This window comes from Xenopus laevis, chromosome 2S (assembly GCF_017654675.1).
Source record: "Xenopus laevis strain J_2021 chromosome 2S, Xenopus_laevis_v10.1, whole genome shotgun sequence".
NCBI lineage: Eukaryota > Metazoa > Chordata > Amphibia > Anura > Pipidae > Xenopus > Xenopus laevis.
The window spans coordinates 64,005,135-64,024,205 of NC_054374.1; the positions used below are offsets into that span (position 1 = coordinate 64,005,135).

General features: G+C 44.7%; 13 non-coding genes across 13 annotated transcripts; 7 read left to right on the forward strand and 6 right to left on the reverse strand.

The window, feature by feature from the left end:
* The first annotated feature begins 13,160 nt into the window (after positions 1-13,160).
* Positions 13,161-13,233, forward strand: trnak-cuu. The gene has a single exon. It is a non-coding gene; the product is annotated as a tRNA-Lys (tRNA).
* Positions 13,234-13,929: 696 nt separating this feature from the next.
* On the reverse strand, positions 13,930-14,000 carry trnag-gcc. The gene has a single exon. It is a non-coding gene; the product is annotated as a tRNA-Gly (tRNA).
* A 108-nt stretch (positions 14,001-14,108) lies between these two features.
* On the forward strand, positions 14,109-14,181 carry trnak-cuu. Its single transcript has one exon. It is a non-coding gene; the product is annotated as a tRNA-Lys (tRNA).
* A 696-nt stretch (positions 14,182-14,877) lies between these two features.
* Positions 14,878-14,948, reverse strand: trnag-gcc. Its single transcript has one exon. It is a non-coding gene; the product is annotated as a tRNA-Gly (tRNA).
* Positions 14,949-15,056: 108 nt separating this feature from the next.
* trnak-cuu lies at positions 15,057-15,129 on the forward strand. Its single transcript has one exon. It is a non-coding gene; the product is annotated as a tRNA-Lys (tRNA).
* A 696-nt stretch (positions 15,130-15,825) lies between these two features.
* trnag-gcc lies at positions 15,826-15,896 on the reverse strand. Its single transcript has one exon. It is a non-coding gene; the product is annotated as a tRNA-Gly (tRNA).
* A 108-nt stretch (positions 15,897-16,004) lies between these two features.
* Positions 16,005-16,077, forward strand: trnak-cuu. Its single transcript has one exon. It is a non-coding gene; the product is annotated as a tRNA-Lys (tRNA).
* A 696-nt stretch (positions 16,078-16,773) lies between these two features.
* trnag-gcc lies at positions 16,774-16,844 on the reverse strand. Its single transcript has one exon. It is a non-coding gene; the product is annotated as a tRNA-Gly (tRNA).
* A 108-nt stretch (positions 16,845-16,952) lies between these two features.
* trnak-cuu lies at positions 16,953-17,025 on the forward strand. Its single transcript has one exon. It is a non-coding gene; the product is annotated as a tRNA-Lys (tRNA).
* A 696-nt stretch (positions 17,026-17,721) lies between these two features.
* trnag-gcc lies at positions 17,722-17,792 on the reverse strand. Its single transcript has one exon. It is a non-coding gene; the product is annotated as a tRNA-Gly (tRNA).
* A 108-nt stretch (positions 17,793-17,900) lies between these two features.
* trnak-cuu lies at positions 17,901-17,973 on the forward strand. Its single transcript has one exon. It is a non-coding gene; the product is annotated as a tRNA-Lys (tRNA).
* Positions 17,974-18,669: 696 nt separating this feature from the next.
* trnag-gcc lies at positions 18,670-18,740 on the reverse strand. The gene has a single exon. It is a non-coding gene; the product is annotated as a tRNA-Gly (tRNA).
* A 108-nt stretch (positions 18,741-18,848) lies between these two features.
* trnak-cuu lies at positions 18,849-18,921 on the forward strand. Its single transcript has one exon. It is a non-coding gene; the product is annotated as a tRNA-Lys (tRNA).
* The last annotated feature ends 150 nt before the right edge of the window (positions 18,922-19,071 follow it).

Here is a 19,071-nt window from a genome sequence, read left to right on the forward strand (position 1 = left end):
ACAAACCCTCAATTGGTCGATCAAGCTTGTCAACTCGCAATTAGAACTGTATAAACTCACATTCCTAGCCAGAGGCTGTACAAGCAAGTTTTTAGACTCCATGGTTTAATCACCAGCCACCTCCTTCAACTAATGGACAATAAATCCAGCTAATTTCCCCCTTCCCATTACTTCTTTACCACTTTCCCTTCCTTTCATTTATCAGTTAATATTCAATAAAAAGCATTCTATTAAAAAAATATATATTCTGTGGGAGGTCTCTGTGTATCAGGATTCTTACTGAGTGCATCTCTCACCACTGCTAGCCCCTCCTCCATGGGTATCAGTGTATAAAGTGAGGATACATCCATAGTGGCGAATTTCACATTCACTGGAAGTGGACCAGCCTCTTGAAGATTTAATAAAAGTCCCCCATATCTCTGATATAAGTGGACTCCTATGGGGGCCTACACCTTACTCATACTGCTAGTACCTGCTAGTTTTGTTACTTCTTACTCCAAACATGCTTTATCCTGCATTACTCCTCCTTTCACTCTCATGCTTCATAAAACATTTTTCACTACCTCCTCCATCAAATCCTAGTTCTATACAAATCTCAGCCTCTCTACTCTCCTCTCCTTCCCTCTCCACACATGAAGTTTATAAAGTGCTCTGTTAAGCTAATCCACAAAACTCCTCTTTTTCATACAAACCAAGGATTTATAAATCCCACTCTCACTTAGTCTATCTTTCCTTTCTATTACTGGCAGCTGGGGACATTTCCCCAAACCCTGGCCCTTACCCCATCCCAGTTATATCATGGCCACAAGATCCTTCTCTCCGGAGTAAATTCAAACAGTACAGAACACTTACTCCTATACCCAAAAACCCAGTTAATCTTTCCTGTGCTCTCTGGAATGCCAGATCTGTCTGCAACATACTGACCGCTATACACGACCATTTCATTGCAAATTCCTTTAACCTACTAGCACTTACTGAAACCTGGCTTTCTCCTACCAACACTGCCTCACCTGCTGCCCTGTCCTATGGGGGCCTACACCTTACTCATACTGCCAGACCTGGAAACAGACCTGGAGGTGGGGTAGGTTTGCTTCTCCCTCCCCGCTGTACTTTTAAAGTTCTTCCACCTGTAACCCTATATCTCTTACACCCCAAATTAATAGATTACTTAATCCCCAGGACAGTAAAACTAAAGGAACCACAATATTTTATAGAGCATTGTTATATCTGAAAGATGATACCCCTAAATGGCAGCTCAGGAGATGGCAGGAGTTCTTGCAGGTTGATATTGATCAGGAAGACTGGGAATTGGCACTCAAATCATTAAAGAAAACAACACATTGTGTTTCCCACCATGAAAATTTCATTAAAATGACCTCACCAACTCCCTCCTCACCCCCTGCTATTCCCCAAACACGTACTTACCGCGACTTGCAAGCTGTAGAAGTGTCACATCTCTCTTCTTCCTTTGACTCTCTTCACTCTAATATCTCAGCCATCTCATGTCCTAATGTGGCTACCTCTGTCTACTATAGTACTCTCACCACTGCCCTAAATGAGCTTGCTCCTATAAAAACTAAATGTTCTAGACCCAAACCACTTCAACCTTGGCATACTGCTACAAAAGCGCTCCAAAGACATTCACGTGCACTTGAGCGTCGCTGGCGCAAATCCCGTTCAGAATCAGACTTTTGGAGCTACAAATCTGCCCTACGCTCCTATAACACCAGCCTCTTCCAAGCCAAACAAACATACTTTACTTCACTCATTAACTCCCTTTCTAAAAAATCAACACAACTTTTCTCCACCTTTAACACTCTCCTTTCCCCTTCTCCACCCCCTCCATGCACATCTGTCTCTGCTTTAGATATTGCTGAGAACTTCAAAAACAAAATTGACACTATCAGAAGGGACATTACACTACTCCACCCCCCCTAGACTTCCACCACCCTCCCTCCACACTCCCCAGTCTCTCCTGTGCTCCTTCACCCCTGTCACTGATGAGGAAGTCTCAAAGCTTTTGGCCTCTTCTCACCTTACCACCTGCCCCCCTGTTCCCTTCAAAACTTCTCCTCAACTGGACTGTTTCCTTCTCAACTAAAACATGCTCTTGTCACCCCCATTCTGAAAAAACCCTCCCTTGATCCCTCCAATCTTGACAACCTCCGACCTATCTCTCTGCTACCTTTCATCTCTAAACTGCTTGAGCGCCTAGTCTACAACCGACTAACCTCATTCCTCTCCGACAATAACCTGCTGGACCCCCTGGTTTTAAGCCACAACACTCCATGGAAACTGCCCTGACTCAACTAACTAATGACCTTTTAACCGCTAAAGCCAACAATCATTTCTCACTACTAATACTGCTTGATCTCTCAGGCGCATTTGACACTGTAGATCACCCTTTCCTCCTCCAGTCCCTCCATTCGATTGGCCTTCGTGACACAGCCCTGTCCTGGTTCTCTTCTTACATCACCAATCGTTCCTTCAGTGTCTCCTACAATGGAGTATCATGTTCTCCCCTACCTCTTTCTGTTGGAGTTCCTCAAGGCTCTGTCCTGGGACCATTACTATTCTCCCTCTATAATTCCTCCCTCGGCAAATTAATCAACTCGTATGGTTTCCACTACCACCTCTATGCTCACGATACTCAGATCTATCTCTCATCTCCTGATATCAACCCAGAACTCCTAACTCGCGTCTCCTCCTGGTAGAGATTTGCATCTCAGTGGTCAGCGGAGCGGTGGTATCCTGACCTTTGGCCTCACCTTCCCCATCCCAAGGGAGTTGCAGTTCAACAACGGGACTTGAAGGCATGGAGGGCTTACCCAAAGGCTTCCTGCAGTTTGGCTGAGTCATTCTGTAATGTTCACAGCGGGAAACCGCTGCAACAGGAGTTAAATTCACACTTGGTAGTGCGTGTGGTGGAAGCCCAGGGAAAAAGCCACAAATACTTGAAGCAGGCATGGTGAAATATACAGGATTTAATGGAACTGAAGCAAAACAGGAACAGGTCAAAAATAAAGTCTTTACCAGGCAGGCAATGAAAAGCTGGAACAAAAACACAGAACAAGATTCAGGAACTTGGAACTTGGAATATCCAGGCACAGATTCAGGAACAAAACCAAACAGATTCAGATTCAAACAGGTTCAAGGTTTAGGTCAGGAACAAACAGAATACATTCAATGACTCAGCCCTGAGCAAGGCTCAGGGCGTGGTTTTATAAAGAGCAATTGATTATAGAACACAAAACACATGAGGGTAACAAGAAGGGAGGAGACCAGGGAGGAGACAAACTGGAAACGTAACAAGATACAGATTACTATAACAGGATCAGCACAAGCCCCAAGACCCTCCAGTGGCTCACTTGGTAAGTGCACTGACTGTGCACTTAAAGTCCAGCAACCCCAGTCCCAAGTGTTCAAATCCCAGATGGTCCTTACACTCACCCAACTGCTTACTTCTCTCCTGTACTGACCTGCTACTCTTCTCTCATTACCTCCTCACATGCCGCATTCAAGACTTTGCAAGGGCTACACCCCTCCTCTGGAATGGTCTGTCTAACTTTCTGCTTTCAAGAAATCTCTTAAAACGCACTTCTTCCGAGAAGCCTACCCTCACTCTGCTTAACTACCAAACGCAACACCACATACAGTACCACATTTCTCACCCACTTAATTCTATCTTGCCCACTCCCACACCTTGTGTATTACTCCCCTCCCTTTAGAGTGTATGCCTATGCATAGGGCCTTTCCTCACCTTTTGTACCTGTATTGATTGTGATATATGTGACTCCATATTTTCTATGTATATAATTCATGTGATTTAGTTGTATATTCACATTTACTTTACAGTGCTACGCAATATGTTGGCGCTATATAAATACATGTTAATAATAATAATAATAATAATAAGTGGCAGTATTCTGTACCAATGGCTGTAAGAAATGACCAACAAACACAGCTAATGCCTGTAATAAAGACCCTTGGGTCATTGGGTAATTGCTGGTAGACATTTCTATCAGATAATTGTCTCATGATCTCACTACGATAATCATTATAATTTTGGATCACTATAGCCCATCCCTTGTCTGCAGGTTGAATTACAATGGTTTGACTTTTCGAATTGAGTCATATTCTGGTTTAGTTAAATTCGGAAAGCAGGTGTCTCATCTGCAACAAGTCTTATAAATGCCTCAATGGATTTGAGAGTATTAGTATGTTCAATAAGACTGGGTGCTTTAAACTTGCATGTGGGGCCAATTGAAACCCCATAATGTTCTTTTAATGTAGGTGTACGTTGAAGTCTGTAAATATCAACCAAAGTGTCAAAAGGTGGGTACAAATGACAACCCCTTGGAAAGGAGACCCATTTCTGCACAAGTAAGAAGGTGGGAACTAAAGTTAAAAACTACTTTCTCTGTGGTCTCGGTCCCTTTGTTGTGCAGGTGCTTATGCCCACCCCTTCTTTTATGGGGGTGTCGCTGTCTCTGACAGGGGGGCCAGGCCCAATAAAAGTAGAAGAGGATCAAGAACGTGTTTGGGGATATAATGAATCACAGGGTTATTCTTTCCTCTCCCCAAGATGTTAGCAGTATGGCATTTATAACCACTCCTCTGATGTCCTCTTCCACAGTAAGGAGTATCAGCATCAGAAGAATTTGATGTATATGGAGAAGAGTCAATCTGTGATGGAAACAAATGCCCTCAAGATCTTAGTGGTCTATTAGTGGCACTATTCTCAACACCCATCAACCACCTATACCCGTCTATTCTGGTAATCAATATTAACAGTCAGTACCTTTTGTTTTTTGAATGTATGCAGTTACGATTTATACTGGGAAAGTTGTTGTTGTAGTTTATTCAACCAGTTAGTATCTTTATCAATCATCAAAGACTTTAGATGTGCAAACTCAAATGCTGCTATCTCACTACGTATTGCAACCAAATTCTTCATAACCATCTCTATAACCATTAGCATCAAGTCCATTGAACATTTATTAAAGGGAATCTGTCGTCATTTTAAACTTTTTTTTATTTGCATTTTTATAAAAAAACACACATCCATAAACACTGTCTGGCAAATAAAATGTTAATCCACAAATCCATGCATAAGTTATTTTAGTTTGTATTTTGTCATGGGGGCTTCCATTTCTGCTCATTACACATTCATCCTGTGCTGCTCTAACAGCAGGCACAGCATTACCTGTGTGCTTGGAGGCAGCCACTCTGTAATGAAAAGCCAGGTCGCACTTCGACATGAGAATCTAGCTGTACACTCCCCCTCCCCTCTCTGCCCATGCGTGTGATGTTTGGAGGAGAGAGGTCACATGGTTTGCAGGGAAGCAATTACTTTCACTTTCCTACGTTCTGCCTGCTCTACAGCTGCACTAGCAGCCCCTCCTCCCACAGACACTATCAAAGCTCCTGCCGTTCTGTAAGTTTGTTCTCTGCATTCCTTTGGAGCTTTCTCTCCTTGCTGCCTTCCTAGTTTGTTTTACTGGTTACTAGATGGGGTAAAGGAGCTGTGAGTTCCCTCTGCTATCCACCTCACACAGACCTTGCTCCTTTCCTGCCTGCAATACTTCTTTTTTCATTAACTACTTACTGCCTCCTTTCTCCTGAGCTATTTTAACCCTTCCTAGACTTCCTCCTAAGTTTTCCTGGTTTTCAAGTATGTCCTCCTTATTTTATCCTTTTTTTCTATTCCCTGTCATCAGTCATGGGAGAGTACTCCATACTCTGCCATTCATTTTTGTGTAAACAAATATAATAAACTATCTATATAAAATATTTATATATAAAATTTATTTTTGAAACGTAAGTGGGGGCAGTGATCACAGGACTATCTTGACAGGCTCAGCAGACAAGGCTCTATTTACATTATAGCAGCTTGTAGGAGGGAGGGGTAATGACATCACTCCAACTTGCAGTGCAGCAGTAAAGTGTGACTGAAGTTTATCAGAGCACAAGTCACATGACCTGAGGGCAGCTGGGAAATGTTAAAATGTCTAGCCCCATAGCAAATTTTAAAATTAGATATAAAAAAATCCATTTCTTGTTTTGAAAAACGGATTTCAATGCAGGATTCTGCTGTAGTAACACTATTAACTGATACATTTTGTAAAAAACATGTTTTTCCATGACAGTATCCCTTTAAGTACCTGACACCAACTCTTGCAAAAGTTTATGTTATTCCTTCCTATTGTGGGGGTTTTTCTGATGCGAAAATCTTGTGGTATGTGTTGTTTCTTGTAATAGCCTGATAAATAGATCCCATGTAGTTTCAGATAAATTTCTCTTTCCCGTAATCACAGCAAATTGTGGTACAAATCATGGTTAGACGCAGTTAGCTCAATCTCCACTGTTTCGGTAAAAAGAATTTCTGCATCTGAAAACTGATAACCTGTAAGAGGTACAGTACATCAATCACTTCCCTTCCATCAGATGAGGCCTTCACACTAAGAGCTGGGTGATAGAACAAAGTTTTAAATTGCTTGTAACAAATACAAAAAAAGGGTTAATTACTATCCAAAAATGCATCGGCACTCATGACAAAAAATCCATTAGGTGCCCAAGTACAAGTCACTGAACATAGCAACAAATATGTAGAAGACTGAACTCACGGGACTTATAAATCCGTTTGCTATAATTTTTGTAGGCAAGCATACTTAAGTTTCGGCTGAACACCAGTCTTTCTCAAAGTGCTATAGTATACTAGACACCAACTCAAATATCATGAGATTTAATCTATAGAAATTAAATTCTAAATGTTTAATCTACTTTATCAAGTGTCCATGCAGACTCCTCTACATTGGCAAAACTATCACCACGTTCTGTGAATGCATGGCATTAGCACGGTTAATCTGATTAGCATTGGCAACAGGCAAGGCCGATACACCAGTGGCACAGCATTTTCTTAACAAAGAACACTCCCTGGCAAGCCTACTGTGTATGTTAATTGATCATGTACCAACCTCAATTAGTGGGGAATCAGGAGAAGTTGCTGTTACAACTTGAATGGTGATGTATTCATAGATTGAATACTTTGAACCCGCATGGATTGTATGAACTAGTGTCATATTTACCTTTATTTTGAGGATTAAACTTTGTATGCTGGTATTTTCATGATGTATGACTATATGGCTGTAATACGATTAAGGTTTTGTGACATAATTATTTGTTTCTCCTTTTGTAACCTGCAAGCCTAGACGAGATAGTAGTAGGTCACCTAAGGCAATAAATGACTTTTCCATAAGATAGCAGTATTGAATCCTATATTGTTGTGCCCTTGAAGTATTTAGTATATTTAATTGAATGGTGGACACTTTTGCTGTCATTGCTTGGTAACTTTTATATGTGAGACAATGGAAATTGATGCATGGTTGCTACAGTGATGTGAGCATAGCAACTCGAAGGCTAAATAATAACCAATTATCAAGTGGGTGGACCAGAAGCCTCTGAATGCAGTGTACCGCTAGAACGAATATGCTTAGCAAGAGGAGTGCGCTGCTCATGTTGACTTGTAGAATTATATTCTTGCTTTATATTGGTGGCCTTTTCAATTTTAAACTAACGGTGGTGGTTTGATTGCCTAGAATGGCTATGTTACTTTGACGGCTCACATTGCTACATTGTATTGGGGAATTTGGACTTAATGCATTGTGATACAATGTTTTTATGCTACACACTTAATCGTTTTTTAACTGATTTTGACCCTGAATACTTATCAGGTTGGTATGCTGCACAATAAATAGTTCTCTAACTGGTTTATACATTGAATTTCACAATGCAGTGTTGATTTTAATGGGTGCGCTCTTATTATATGGGGAGGTTTTAGGTTCACATTTTCCAAGGTGATATTATATATTACTTTCTGATTATGCAATTTATTTTTATTGTGTCACTGTGAATGAAATGTATTTGAGTTGTTTGATACTAAATAGTATTTTGATGATCATAATGGTGTTTTTAGTGTATTTTGTTCACATACTTTGAATTTTCCTTTTTCCACGTCACTGGGTTCCTGCCACCTCACAATATTTGAGTTGGTGTCTAGAATACTGTAGCAGTTTGAGAAAGGCTGGTGTTCAGCTGAAACATCAGTATGTTTGCCTACAATAAATTTTAGCAAATGGATTTATAAGTCCGTGAGTGCAGTTTTCCACATTTTTGGTTTGTGTTGCTATGTTCGGTGACTTGCACCCAGGCACCTATGAATTTTTTTGTCATCAGTGCCGATGCACTTTTGGATAACGTATATGTATGTATGTATATATTCCAGTTTGGTAAGGTTTCTTGATACTACAGATTAAGCATTACATTCTGAAGTTATAAACCTCCTTGGGACCTTATCACAGGAGCATTGTCTTTGGCTGAAAAGTGTCTGAAAACAAGACATTCAGATGTGAGTGCATTTGATGTGGATACAACCAAGTACAGCAATATGGCATAAATAGCTCAGATTAGATGCTAGATAAGCAACCATATATAAGAACAGAATGGAAGGAAGGGAGGGAAGGAGGGCACAAGAGGAGCAGCAGCACAAATGGAGGGCTGGCAGTTCTGAGCACTAAGGGAGAGAGGTTGGGCTGAGCACAAAGGATTACTCTGCAGATTCCCCTCTCCCACACTGAACTGATAAAGCAGCAGTACAAGGATAAGCAGTATTTATTACTTGTACTGCCTGCTGGCACTTCCCTCTTAACTCTTCTCTAACTCATTACTTACACACATTTGCCTGGTGTTTATCCCACATTGACTATTAACTCTTTCCTTGCCTTCTGTGAATATGTCATTGCTATGACTTCTGGGGGTATTTATACATGAAATTGCCACTCTGCCATTTTGCTATGACTTCTAGGGGCATGAATTTGACATTAATTTGACACTGAGTCATCTGGCTGTGAGTTCTGGGGGTATTTATACATGGAATGTCCACCCTTCTATGAGTTCTGGGGTATTTGAACATGAAATTGCAGAATACAGGTGAGTCTGCATTCTTCTGCCTTAGGAGAGCACACTATTTTAATCAAGATAGATCTCCTGATGGGGGCCAGGTGTTGAGAGCAGATGCCAGGGTAACAAAGTCTGGGCACCCCTGAACTAAGGCAACTTTTATTGAGCAGCTTCTCACAGGTTCACAGGAGCAACCCTGAGTAATAACTGACCAGGAAAATATATTTAATGTGTTATTCATGAACACTTTTTTAAGGGTCATCTTACAACCTCTCACATACATGCACATAGTGAGCCTTCCCTGAAGCCTCAAGGACCTCTGTCATTTGAAGTATCATGAACAGAGCTTTTAGCTGTCAAATAGGGCTCCACTAAAAACAAACAGGTACCCTCTTCACTTTTTTAATACCTTTATTACATTTAACATTTCACATATTTGAATCATATAGCTTCTTTCTAGTCAACAAGCCCACATAGATGGTAAACTGTAAATAAGTGCATTGGCTGAGACTGTCTTTTGGGTGTGGCTTTTTTGGGAAAAGGTCAGTATGCTTATTTCAATGGTCTTCCTTATGTGTATATAAAGAGCATTGTAAATACTTTGTTAGTTAGGCACTTTCCAATCCCTTCCATTGCACCTTTCCCTATTCCTTTCTACCTCCATCTTAGTTAGTTCCCTTTTATTATATACCTTTTATTTGCTTTGTAAATAAGTACCACTTATTTAAAGATCAGTCTGTCTCAAGTCATTAGCCTGGTGCCCCACAATAGAGCAAATTCAACAGGAGCATAGGAAGCAGTTGGATGAGCATATAGAGATGAGTTCAGAGGTGTAGGGAGGGGCAGAGTTATGAAGTGCTTTGAATGTCAGAGTCATTAATTTGAAATTTATTTTGAAAGGTAGTGGAAGCCAGTGCAGGGATTGGCATGGCAGAGAAGGAGCGATTGCTGAGGAGTATAAACCTCAGGGCAGTGTTCATTATGGACTGGAGAGGTGACAGTCTCTGGCAGGGAAGGCCAATTAAAAGAGAGTTACAGTAGTCTAGATATGATATGATGTGAGAGAGAGTGAATAAGAATTTAGGCTGCATCTTGAGTGATATATTATTTAATTTTGGATATGTTCATTAGGTGGAAGTGACATGATTTAATAAATGACTGGATGTGAGGAGTGAAGGACAGGGCAAAATTTAGGATAACCCAAAGGCACCGGGCCTGGGGAGGTGGGGTCTATGATAGATACTTCTGGGATGTTACAGGTGTTAATTGGAAGAAAGAGAACTATTTCCATTTAAGTGAGGTTTAATTTAAGGTAGCATTGCAACATCCAAGTAGAGATAGTGGATAGGCAGGAGGAGATCCGAGGTTGGAGTTCTGGGTTGAGGGGAAGGGTCTAGGAAGGAGAGATAGATCTGAGTATCATCAGCATAGAGGTGGTAGTGGAAACCATAAGAGTGGATTAGTTTGCAAAGGAAGGAAGTATAGAGGGAGAATAATAAGGGTAGTAGTAGAGAGCCTTGAGGAACCCCAACAGAAAGAGGTAGGGAGAACATGGTACTCCATTGTAGGAGACACTGAAGGACCGATTAGTGTGGTAAGAAGAGAACCAGGACAGGGTCATGTCACAAAGCCTAATCGAATGGAGGGACTGAAGGGAGCAAGAGATTAAATAGATGAGGCTTTGGTTAGACAAGATTGGTATTGCGGAGAAGTTTTAAAATAATGGGATCAAGTGGGCAGGTAGGAAGGCAAGAAGATGCCAACATTTTGAGACTTCCTCAACAGTAACAGGGGTGAAGGAGCACAGGAGAGACTGGGGAGTGTGGAGGAAGGGTGGTGGAAGTTTAGGGGGGTTGAGTAGTGTAATGTCACTTCTGTGTCAATTTTGTGCTCAGCAATATCTTGAGCAGAGACAGATGTGCACAGAGGGAGTGGAGAAGGGGAAAAAACTGTGTTAAAGTTGGAGAAAAGTTGTGCCATTTTTTTTTAGAAAGGGAGTTAATAGGGAGTTAATAAGTGAAGTATGTTTGTTTGGCTTGGGAATGGCTGGTGTTATTGGAGTGCAGGGCAGATTTGTAGCTCCAAAAGTCTAATTCTAAGCGGGATTTGCACCAGTGATGCCCAAGTGCACGTGAGTGCCTTTGGAGAGCTTTTGTATGAGCAGCATGCCATGGTTAAATTGGTTTGGGTTTAGCATGTTTAGTTTTTGCAGGAGCAAGCTCATTAAGGGCAGTGGTGAGAATGCTATAGTAGACAGAGGTAGGACAAGAGATGGCTGAGATATTAGAGTGAAGAGAGACAGAGTCTGGTAAATATTAGATCCAAAGAGTTACCATTGGAGTGAGAGGGGGAGTCTGAGCACAAAGATAAGCCTAGGGAGGATGTTAGTAAAATAAGTCTAGAGACAGAAGGGTTGTTAGTATTGTTAACAAGTATATTGAAGTCACCTAATATGATGGATGGGGTGTTAGATGAAAGAAAGTAAGGAAGCCAGGAGGAGTTACCTGGAACAGCTAAACAGAGTACTTCATATGTGTCATGTATGGAGAGGAAACTAGAGAGGCTGAGATTTCTATGGATGGGGGATGTGGTGAAAATTTTTTAGGATGCTAGCATGAAAGTGCAAAGAGGCGAAATACAGGATAAAAAATTGTTTTACAGACATCAGAACCAAGTTTGGGCCTATAAAAATATCTCTTGTTCACTGAGGGGTGGACACATATGTGTGCTTGAGATATTTATGAAAAGAACTAAAGCAGAGTAGGCCTACAGACAAAAGTTGTTGGGGTTAACAGAAACAAATGATGAAACAAGTGATGAAACAAGCAAAATTACCAGAATAAGGAGTTGGAATAAACTGATGTATATAGCAACATATGGATATATGGATCCAAAGCATACACACAAACTCACTCCTCCATACCCTCACAAAAATTATATACCCATATCTATACTAACTATATAATTAAGTTTTACAAACGCCTTTGGTATTATAATATGGAGGATGTTCTTCCGCTCTGCCTAAGATTAATTTAAGTATTGGTGCATCAATCCTCATTAGGGTTACCACATTCCCAATGGTAAACTAAAAAAGCAAAGCGTTTCTCTGTCCAAGAAATCATCCAAGCCACTCTTAAAAGCATTAACAGAATAAGCCATCACCAGAGAGGGGATTGCACTAGCTCACTGTCCTCACTATGAAGAAAATGCTACACTGCTAAAAAAGAAAGATGTTCTAGTCTGAAGGGGTGTATTCTAGTGCAGTGATCCTCTTTATGGGTAAAAAGGTCCCCAGAAATTTGTCACTAATGTGCACTAATATATTTGTTTGAGCCCCATGTTAGGCGTCTTTTTTACGGTGCCACCCACCAAATATTGGGAACGTGTGAAACGGGCATTTGGATGCAGAACATAAGGCAACTTATAGCCTTCTGTATAGCTGCGCGACAGCTGCGGGCCTTTCCGAGCAAAGGCTTTCCGCTCCCTGGGGACCCGACAGAAAGCAAAGATCACCTTGCCGACCTTAATGTGTCTGAACTGAGGGCCAAAAAACATTGCAACTTACCTAAAGCCAGCACTGCATTCACAAAGGAAAAGAGCCTTTGCTAGTCCACCGGGACACCAAAGAAATGTAAGAAAAAATACAAAAAACACATTCCCATGATATCGAGCACAGATGGCTTTTTCCTTTACCACCCTATTTGCAAAAGATTCATTCCATCTTGGATCACCTGACTGCGGCATGTCAAGCAGCTGGATCTTCCGCCTGGAGGGCAAGCTGATTTCAAGCAGCTGGATAGTCCTCCTGGATGACAAGTTGATCTCGTGCAGCTTGCAAGCGCCAAAAGCTAAAGAGGGCCTTTGTTACTTTTCTCGGGGGAAAGAGGCTTCACTTGGAAACATGAGATAGGTTTGCAAGTGACTGCTTGCGTTCCTGCCTTTTCCTCACGCTAACTCCTATTCATTTCGGCAAGGAGCTTGCAGGGAAGTCTTGAATAGTAATCCTCCGGCAAAACGCAGCTTGTGCATTGGCCAGGAATCTAATTCGGGCTACTGCGTGGCAGGCGAGAATTCTACCACTGAACCACCAATGCTTCCGTTGCCCTGACCTGTGTCCTTGTAGGGAAACGCATGGGAACCACTGACGCCATGTCGTCGTCACTCACCAGTCCCGGAAGGGCCCGCCTGTTGAGCAAGCTGCGGCCCGGCTAGCTCAGTCGGTAGAGCATGACACTCTTAATCTCAGGGTCGTGGGTTCGAGCCCCACGTTGGGCGTCTGCCGTCGTCGTTTTTTTTACGGTGCCACCCACCAAACATTGGGAACGTGTGAAACGGGCATTTGGATGCAGAACATAAGGCAACTTATAGCCTTCTGTATAGCTGCGCGACAGCTGCGGGCCTTTCCGAGCAAAGGCTTTCCACTCCCTGGGGACCCGACAGAAAGCAAAGATCACCTTTCCGCTCGCCGACCTTAATGTGTCTGAACTGAGGGCCAAAAAACATTGCAACTTACCTAAAGCCAGCACTGCATTCACAAAGGAAAAGAGCCTTTGCTAGTCCACCGGGACACCAAAGAAATGTAAGAAAAAAGACAAAAAACACATTCCCATGATATCGAGCACAGATGGCTTTTTCCTTTACCACCCTATTTGCAAAAGATTCATTCCATCTTGGATCACCTGACTGCGGCATGTCAAGCAACTGGATCTTCCGCCTGGAGGGCAAGCTGATTTCAAGCAGCTGGATAGTCCTCCTGGATGACAAGTTGATCTCGTGCAGCTTGCAAGCGCCAAAAGCTAAAGAGGGCCTTTGTTGCTTTTCTCAGGGAAAGAGGCTTCACTTGGAAACATGACATAGGTTTGCAAGCGACTGCTTGCGTTCCTGCCTTTTCCTCGCACTAACTCCTATTCATTTCGGCAAGGAGCATGCAGGGAAGTCTTGAATAGCAATCCCCAGGCAAAAGGCACCTCGTGCATTGGCCGGGAATCGAACCCGGGCCTCCCGCATGGCAGGTGAGAATTCTACCACTGAACCACCAATGCTTCAGGTGCCCTGACTGGTGTCTTTGTAGTGAAAAACATGGGAACCACTGACGCCATGCCGTCGGCACTCACCAGTCCCGGAAGTGCCCGACTGTTGAGCCAGCTGCGGCCCGGCTAGCTCAGTCGGTAGAGCATGAGACCCTTAATCTCAGGGTCGTGGGTTCGAGCCCCACGTTGGGCGTCTGCCGTCGTCGTTTTTTTTACGGTGCCACCCACCAAACATTGGGAACGTGTGAAACGGGCATTTGGATGCAGAACATAAGGCAACTTATAGCCTTCTGTATAGCTGCGCAACAGCTGCAGGCCTTTCCGAGCAAAGGCTTTCCGCTCCCTGGGGACCCGACAGAAAGCAAAGATCACCTTTCCGCTCGCCGACCTTAATGTGTCTGAACTGAGGGCCAAAAAACATTGCAACTTACCTAAAGCCAGCACTGCATTCACAAAGGAAAAGAGCCTTTGCTAGTCCACCGGGACACCAAAGAAATGTAAGAAAAAAGACAAAAAACACATTCCCACGATATCGAGCACTGATGGCTTTTTCCTTTACCACCCTATTTGCAAAAGATTCATTCCATCTTGGATCACCTGACTGAGGCATGTCAAACAACTGGATCTTCCGCCTGGAGGGCAAGCTGATTTCAAGCAGCTGGATAGTCCTCCTGGATGACAAGTTGATCTTGTGCAGCTTGCAAGCGCCAAAAGCTAAAGAGGGCCTTTGTTACTTTTCTCGGGGAAAGAGGCTTCACTTGGAAACATGACATAGGTTTGCAAGCGACTGCTTGCGTTCCTGCCTTTTCCTCGCGCTAACTCCTATTCATTTCGGCAAAGAGCGTGCAGGGAAGTCTTGAATAGCAATCCCCCGGCAAAACGCAGCTCGTGCATTGGCCGGGAAACGAACCCGGGCCTCCCGCGTGGCAGGCGAGAATTCTACCACTGAACCACCAATGCTTCCAGTGCCCTGAGCTGTGTCTTTCTAGGGAAACGCATGGGAACCACTGACGCCATGCCGTCGGCACTCACCAGTCCCGGAAGCGCCCGTCTGTTGAGCAAGCTGTGGCCCGGCTAGCTCAGTCAGTAGAGCATGAGACTCTTAATCTCAGGGTCGTGGGTTTGAGCCCCACGTTGGGCGTCTGTCGTCGTCGTTTTTTTTACGGTGCCACCCACCAAACATTGGGAACGTGTGAAACGGGCATTTGGATGCAGAACATAAAGCAACTTATAGCCTTCTGTATAGCTGCGCGACAGCTGCGGGCCTTTCCGAGCAAAGGCTTTCCGCTCCCTGGGGACCTGACAGAAAGCAAAGATCACCTTTCCGCTCGCCGACCTTAATGTGTCTGAACTGAGGGCCAAAAAACATTGCAACTTACCTAAAGCCAGCACTGCATTCACAAAGGAAAAGAGCCTTTGCTAGTCCACCGGGACACCAAAGAAATGTAAGAAAAAAGACAAAAAACACATTCCCATGATATCGAGCACAGATGGCTTTTTCCTTTACCACCCTATTTGCAAAAGATTCATTCCATCTTGGATCACCTGACTGCGGCATGTCAAGCAACTGGATCTTCCGCCTGGAGGGCAAGCTGATTTCAAGCAGCTGGATAGTCCTCCTGGATGACAAGTTGATCTTGTGCAGCTTGCAAGCGCCAAAAGCTAAAGAGGGCCTTTGTTACTTTTCTCGGGGAAAGAGGCTTCACTTGGAAACATGACATAGGTTTGCAAGCGACTGCTTGCGTTCCTGCCTTTTCCTCGCGCTAACTCCTATTCATTTCGGCAAAGAGCGTGCAGGGAAGTCTTGAATAGCAATCCCCCGGCAAAACGCAGCTCGTGCATTGGCCGGGAATCGAACCCGGGCCTCCCGCGTGGCAGGCGAGAATTCTACCACTGAACCACCAATGCTTCCAGTGCCCTCAGCTGTGTCTTTCTAGGGAAACGCATGGGAACCACTGACGCCATGCCGTCGGCACTCACCAGTCCCGGAAGCGCCCGTCTGTTGAGCAAGCTGTGGCCCGGCTAGCTCAGTCAGTAGAGCATGAGACTCTTAATCTCAGGGTCGTGGGTTTGAGCCCCACGCTGGGCGTCTGTCGTCGTCGTTTTTTTTACGGTGCCACCCACCAAACATTGGGAACGTGTGAAACGGGCATTTGGATGCAGAACATAAAGCAACTTATAGCCTTCTGTATAGCTGCGCGACAGCTGCGGGCCTTTCCGAGCAAAGGCTTTCCACTCCCTGGGGACCCGACAGAAAGCAAAGATCACCTTTCCGCTCGCCGACCTTAATGTGTCTGAACTGAGGGCCAAAAAACATTGCAACTTACCTAAAGCCAGCACTGCATTCACAAAGGAAAAGAGCCTTTGCTAGTCCACCGGGACACCAAAGAAATGTAAGAAAAAAGACAAAAAACACATTCCCATGATATCGAGCACAGATGGCTTTTTCCTTTACCACCCTATTTGCAAAAGATTCATTCCATCTTGGATCACCTGACTGCGGCATGTCAAGCAACTGGATCTTCCGCCTGGAGGGCAAGCTGATTTCAAGCAGCTGGATAGTCCTCCTGGATGACAAGTTGATCTCGTGCAGCTTGCAAGCGCCAAAAGCTAAAGAGGGCCTTTGTTACTTTTCTCGGGGAAAGAGGCTTCACTTGGAAACATGACATAGGTTTGCAAGCGACTGCTTGCATTCCTGCCTTTTCCTCGCGCTAACTCCTATTCATTTCGGCAAGGAGCGTGCAGGGAAGTCTTGAATAGCAATCCGCCGGCAAAAGGCAGCTCGTGCATTGGCCGGGAATTGAATCCGGGTCTCCCGCGTGGCAGGCGAGAATTCTACCACTGAACCACCAATGCTTCAGGTGCCCTGACCTGTGTCTTTGTAGGGAAACGCATGGGAACCACTGACGCCATGCCGTCGGCACTCACCAGTCCCGGAAGTGCCCGCCTGTTGAGCCAGCTGCGGCCCGGCTAGCTCAGTCGGTAGAGCATGAGACTCTTAATCTCAGGGTCGTGGGTTCGAGCCCCACGTTGGGCGTCTGCCGTCGTTGTTTTTATACCGGTGCCACCCACCAAACATTGGGAACGTGTGAAACGGGCATTTGGATGCAGAACATAAGGCAACTTATAGCGTTCTGTATAGCTGCGCGACAGCTGCGGGCCTTTCCGAGCAAAGGCTTTCCGCTCCCTGGGGACCTGACAGAAAGCAAAGATCACCTTTCCGCTCGCCGACCTTAATGTGTCTGAACTGAGGGCCAAAAAACATTGCAACTTACCTAAAGCCAGCACTGCATTCACAAAGGAAAAGAGCCTTTGCTAGTCCACCGGGACACCAAAGAAATGTAAGAAAAAAGACAAAAAACACATTCCCATGATATCGAGCACAGATGGCTTTTTCCTTTACCACCCTATTTGCAAAAGATTCATTCCATCTTGGATCACCTGACTGCGGCATGTCAAGCAACTGGATCTTCCGCCTGGAGGGCAAGCTGATTTCAAGCAGCTGGATAGTCCTCCTGGATGACAAGTTGATCTTGTGCAGCTTGCAAGCGCCAAAAGCTAAAGAGGGTCTTTGTTACTTTTCTCGGGGAAAGAGGCTTCACTTGGAAACATGACATATGTTTGCAAGCGACTGCTTGCGTTCCTGCCTTTTCCTCGCGCTAACTCCTATTCATTTCGGCGAAGAGCGGGCAGGGAAGTCTTGAATAGCAATCCCCCGGCAAAACGCAGCTCGTGCATTGGCCGGGAATCGAACCAAGGCCTCCCGCGTGGCAGGCGAGAATTCTACCACTGAACCACCAATGCTTCCGGTGCCCTGAGCTGTGTCTTTGTAGGGAAACGCATGGGAACCACTGACGCCATGCCGTCGGCACTCACCAGTCCCGGAAGGGCCCGCCTGTTGAGCAAGCTGTGGCCCGGCTAGCTCAGTCGGTAGAGCATGAGACTCTTAATCTCAAGGTCGTGGGTTTGAGCCCCACGTTGGGCGTCTGCCGTCGTCGTTTTTTTTACGGTGCCACCCAGCAAACATTGGGAACGTGTGAAACGGGCATTTGGATGCAGAACATAAGGCAACTTATAGCCTTCTGTATAGCTGCGCGACAGCTGCGGGCCTTTCCTAGCAAAGGCTTTCCGCTCCCTGGGGATCCGACAGAAAGCAAAGATCACCTTTCCGCTCGCCGACCTTAATGTGTCTGAACTGAGGGCCAAAAAACATTGCAACTTACCTAAAGCCAGCACTGCATTCACAAAGGAAAAGAGCCTTTGCTAGTCCACCGGGACACCAAAGAAATATAAGAAAAAAGACAAAAAACACATTCCCATGATATCGAGCACAGATGGCTTTTTCCTTTACCACCCTATTTGCAAAAGATTCATTCCATCTTGGATCACCTGACTGCGGCATGTCAAGCAACTGGATCTTCCGCCTGGAGGGCAAGCTGATTTCAAGCAGCTGGATAGTCCTCCTGGATGACAAGTTGATCTTGTGCAGCTTGCAAGCGCCAAAAGCTAAAGAGGGCCTTTGTTACTTTTCTCGGGGAAAGAGGCTTCACTTGGAAACATGACATAGGTTTGCAAGCGACTGCTTGCGTTCCTGCCTTTTCCTCGCGCTAACTCCTATTCATTTCGGCAAAGAGCGTGCAGGGAAGTCTTGAATAGCAATCCCCCGGCAAAACGCAGCTCGTGCATTGGCCGGGAATCGAACCCGGGCCTCCCGCGTGGCAGGCGAGAATTCTACCACTGAACCACCAATGCTTCCGGTGCCCTGAGCTGTGTCTTTCTAGGGAAACACATGGGAACCACTGACGCCATGCCGTCGGCACTCACCAGTCCCGGAAGGGCCCGCCTGTTGAGCAAGCTGTGGCCCGGCTAGCTCAGTCGGTAGAGCATGAGACTCTTAATCTCAGGGTCATGGGTTCGAGCCCCATGTTGGGCGTCTGCCGTCGTCGTTTTTTTTACGGTGCCACCCACCAACCATTGGGAACGTGTGAAACGGGCATTTGGATGCAGAACATAAGGCAACTTATAGCCTTCTGTATAGCTGCGCGACAGCTGCGGGCCTTTCCGAGCAAAGGCTTTCCGCTCC